This window comes from Triturus cristatus, chromosome 3_1 (assembly GCF_964204655.1).
Source record: "Triturus cristatus chromosome 3_1, aTriCri1.1, whole genome shotgun sequence".
NCBI classification, from domain to species: Eukaryota; Metazoa; Chordata; class Amphibia; order Caudata; family Salamandridae; genus Triturus; species Triturus cristatus.
In genome coordinates this window covers 1,057,093,757-1,057,098,687 of record NC_140583.1, presented here as the reverse complement: position 1 = coordinate 1,057,098,687, position 4,931 = coordinate 1,057,093,757, and positions in this window count along the sequence as shown.

Below are 4,931 nucleotides of genomic sequence, written 5' to 3'. Positions count from 1 at the left end.
TGTCTCAGGGCACTGATGGGAGGACTCTGCACACACCCCTCCTGTCTCAGGGCACTGCTGGGAGGACTCTGCACACACCCCTCCTGTCTCAGGGCACTGCTGGGAGTGTTAGGCACACACCCCTCCTGTCTCAGGGCACTGCTGGGAGGACTCTGCACACACACCTCCTGTGTCTGGCCAGCACCTCAAAGCAGTCACATGCCACAGGCCACTGACGCCACCTCAGCAGAGTACACAAACACACACAGGCACAGGACATTCACCTGCCATTGCCAAATGCAGATACAAACCTCACTGCACATGTGCTACTAGATCGGGGGGCTCACAGGTGTGGGGCTGGCTCTGCATGTCAGACACACAGCACTGCTCCCTGCTCACATGAGATGTGCAGGGCATATCCAGGCCTCATGCATCTGGGGTGGTCCACTACACATATGCACCCACACAAATGACATTGGACTTACACACACAGATGTCCAGGGGACGAACACATCATGTGGACACTCTCAGCATAGGTACAGTGGACAAACACACATCTGTAGGTACAGTCACCTGTCACACTGGGGTAACCACAGAATCACAGGAGGACTGTAGTAGCTCCATACCCTGGAGGATTAGACAGGCACAATGTGTAATGCCACATGCAGTGAATGTCACAGTAAACACAATGCAAGTGAGGAGAGCAGACATGCACCACAGCATGCTCTGGCTGGGAGACATCAGGCATCCCCCCCTGGCACCCCCCCTACAGTACATAGCATGTGTGTCACACCAGGACACAATGCCAGAAGTCACAGTCACAACAAAGGGACAGTCTGTGCCAGTGGCCTATGCACTCACCTGATACCCTGGTCGCCCATACAGAAGGGGGTACTGTGGGAGGATCACATCCAGCAATGCCAGGTTCTCCTCCAGGGTGAATGGCTGTGTCCTCTCCACAGCCCTTGACATGGTTCCAGGGAATCAGTAGCAGCAGCTGGGTCGACAAATTCAAAGATGTGCAGGCAAGTGCTCCCTCATGGGACCTGGCTGCCTTATATCTGCCTTTCTGCCCTGTCTCATGCACAGGAGTACAGAGTGATTGGTCACTCACATTTGCATCCTATGTTTCCACCAATCCCTTCAAACGTAGCAGTCTGTGTGTATTCTATCGGTTTCATTCTCCTGCATGATGTCAGCCCCACAAACACATTGCAACAAAGTAGATTAATTCCAACTGACTTCTGCTGTGCACCTTCCAGAACAAATTCGAAATTTGAACTTGGTCTCCATGACAACCAGCATGCATGAAGGCCTTAATACTTGTCCCTCATGTGTCCCCTATGTAATTTGGAGCTTCACACACAGGTACGGTGCGTTCCGGGGCCCTAGGGCACCCCAAATGCATTGCAACGGCCCGTACACGCGTGCCTACGTTCACTATCACTATGGGTGTCCTCGCGTATGCGTACTCGTAGTGGTACGGGCCGTACACACGCCTGTACGCTCCCTATCACTATGGGTGGCCTCGCGTATGCGTACACGTTGTGATAGTGAGCGTACAGGCGTGTGTACGGCCCGTACCACTACGAGTACGCATACGCGAGGACACCCATAGTGATAGGGAGCGTACAGGCGTGTGTACGGCCCGTACCACTACGAGTACGCATACGCGAGGCCACCCATAGTGATAGGGAGTGTACAGGCGTGTGTACGGCCCGTACCACTACGAGTACGCATACGCGAGGACACCCATAGTGATAGGGAGCGTACAGGCATGTGTACGGCCCGTACCACTACGAGTACGCATACGCGAGGCCACCCATAGTGATAGGGAGCGTACAGGCGTGTGTACGGCCCTACCACTATGGGTGTTCTTGCGTATGCGTACTCGTAGTGGTACGGGCCGTACACACGCCTGTACGCTCACTATCACAACGTGTACGCATACGCGAGGCCACCCATAGTGATAGGGAGCGTACAGGCGTGTGTACGGCCCGTACCACTACGAGTACGCATACGCGAGGCCACCCATAGTGATAGGGAGCGTACAGGCGTGTGTACGGCCCTACCACTATGGGTGTTCTTGCGTATGCGTACTCGTAGTGGTACGGGCCGTACACACGCCTGTACGCTCACTATCACAACGTGTACGCATACGCGAGGCCACCCATAGTGATAGGGAGCGTACAGGCGTGTGTACGGCCCGTACCACTACGAGTACGCATACGCGAGGCCACCCATAGTGATAGGGAGCGTACAGGCGTGTGTACGGCCCTACCACTATGGGTGTTCTTGCGTATGCGTACTCGTAGTGGTACGGGCCGTACACATGCCTGTACGCTCGCCATCACGATGGGTACACATACGGCAGCACTCCCATAGTGAAATGGTAACGTACACAGGCCCTCTTCGCAGCAGTACAGTGGTTTTCACACATCACAGTGGTGACAGGCGGCACACAGGTAGGGATAGGGCGGACATACTTGTCCATGGATGGACATACTTGTCCATGGATGGACATACTTGTCCATGAATGGACATACTTGTCCATTAATTGACGTCGAGGCATCGTCTGTGCATTACTACATGTGTGGGGCACAGGTATGACGGCCTGTGATGTGGAAAATTACTCCTGAGTCGAGAAGGCACCAGATGTATGATGAGATGTCTACAGATGTACTGTGTGATGGTGCAATGTGTGCCAGGCATGCCCTTGACTCCTTTGACATGTGTGCATGTCGTACTGCACACTTGGGGTGAGCGTCACTGGCATGGCACGGACACCAACACACGGAAGTGTCCCCTGATGACCGGTGCAGGGGTTACCACACCTGACCCACGGTGCACAATGTGACTATGTCATGTATGTGTGGGGGCTTCCCATCAGGTTGATGTTGGAGCACCCTCAAAAGCTGCAGCCGTTGCAGCAACCAACATGTGTCTGTGTGTAGATTGACATTGCACACTGTTCCGCACACCATGCCACATGTGGTATCGGATGTGAGGTGCACATGTATGCATGGGACACGGAGTAGCGTGACAAGGACATGTCTGCATCCTCACAATGAATGTGTGGTGAGTCATGACATGTGCACCTTCATGGCAAGGTGTGTGGGCTGTCCTAGTGTGATGTCATGTGACCTGTGGCTCTAGTGTTCCGCTACCAGTCTCTGCAATCGGCATCCTACTTCTGCTGATGTGTGGGCGTATGTCACTCCTGTCTTGCGTCTGGCTGTTCACTTGCACTGGGACACAGCTATTCCCATGGCGTGGCATGGGGAGGTTCTCAATCTCCGTGTGTAGCTGGGTCTTGGTAGGAGTGTCACCTTGCATCCATACGTGTCCTGGGCATGTAGCACATACCTGACTCCCTATGTAGCATATGTGTATTGACAGATTAACATGTGCTCAGTACATATGATTTGTTGTCGTAGTGCACTCACTCTTCCTTGTCACTTCCAAATTACTGCAGAGCGCCGCCTCTTGCCCGACCAATTCCGGACTTGGCTGCCATGCAGGAGAATGACAGCATCCGGCTCTACCGCTTCACCCAACCGTTGATTCTGGAGTTGACGGCGAGACTGGCACCACACCTGCAACCGCAGCACAGGTATCCTACGGCACTGACACCCCAGCTGAAGGTAATGGCTGCCCTACATTTTCTTGCCACGGGTACCTTTCAATATACCATAGCTAATGTTGGTGGCATGTCCCAGAGCATGATCTGCCGTGTGCTGCATGATTTCTTAGAGGCCATGTTGATTCACCTGGATGACTTCATCAAGTTCCCAACCCCTGAACAGATGACTGCGGTCAAGCGTGGATTCTATGCCCTGGGAGGGATGCCCCATGTCATTGGGTCCATAGATGGGACACATGTAGCTTTGGTACCACCACACGCACGGGAGGTGGCGTACCGCAATCGAAAGCACTACCACTCCGTTAATGCCCTTGTGGTGTGTCAGGCCAACATGGTGATTTCACATGTCTGTGCTCGTTTTCCAGGATCAGCACACGATGCCTACATCATGAGGCGTAGCAGGATGCCTGAAATGATGATGCAGCTGCGCAACGAACGGGCATGTGTTGTTGGTGGGTACAGTCTGTCTGTCCTGTATTTTGCATAACCTACCAGCACGACCGCTTCACCACTTCTAACGATGTCCATGTGCTTCCCATGTAGGGGACGCTGGCTATCCCAACATGCCTTGGCTGCTCACACCTCTCCGCAACCCATCACGCCGGCCCAGCTCAGCTACAACACCGCCCATGGCCGGACAAGGCGAGTGATCGAGAGGACGTTTGGCCTGCTGAAGAGCCGTTTCAGGTGCCTACACAAGACCGGCGGCGCACTCCCATATGCCCCGGCGAAGGTCTGCAAGATCTTCATGGTCTGCTGCATGCTGCATAACATGGCAGTTGAAAGAGCTGTGCCACTCATCCTGAATCAACATGACGAGGACCATCCACCCGTGGAGGACGAAGGGCTTGGCAATGGGGCTAGTGATGTGGAGGATGTGGAGCCGCAAGAGGACATCCGGACTCGGCTCATACGCGACTTCTTTGCTTAGTGGTGAGTACCAGTGTCTGAGTGTGCACGCATTGGTCCCCGTGTGGCATGTGTTGTGATGTGTGTGTCCACCTGCATGTATGGCACGTGAGTCAGAGGTGTGTGTGGGTGTGTCACTGGAGTGATGGTGGCAGTGATGGTTGTATTTCCCCAGTCATAATTGTGACCTAGCATGTTGTCATCCATACATGTGTCGAGTAAATGCACATGCAAGTGGCTGTGCTTTTTGTGGCTGACTACTTGTGTGTCTCTCTTCCCCAGGTACTTGCGCATGCCGTCTGCTGCTTGCATTGTTGTGGCACTGCTATTCCTCATGGACATGACATCGTGGGCTGACTCAGCGTTACAGGCACGGACACGTTTGGAAGTCTCCATAGGG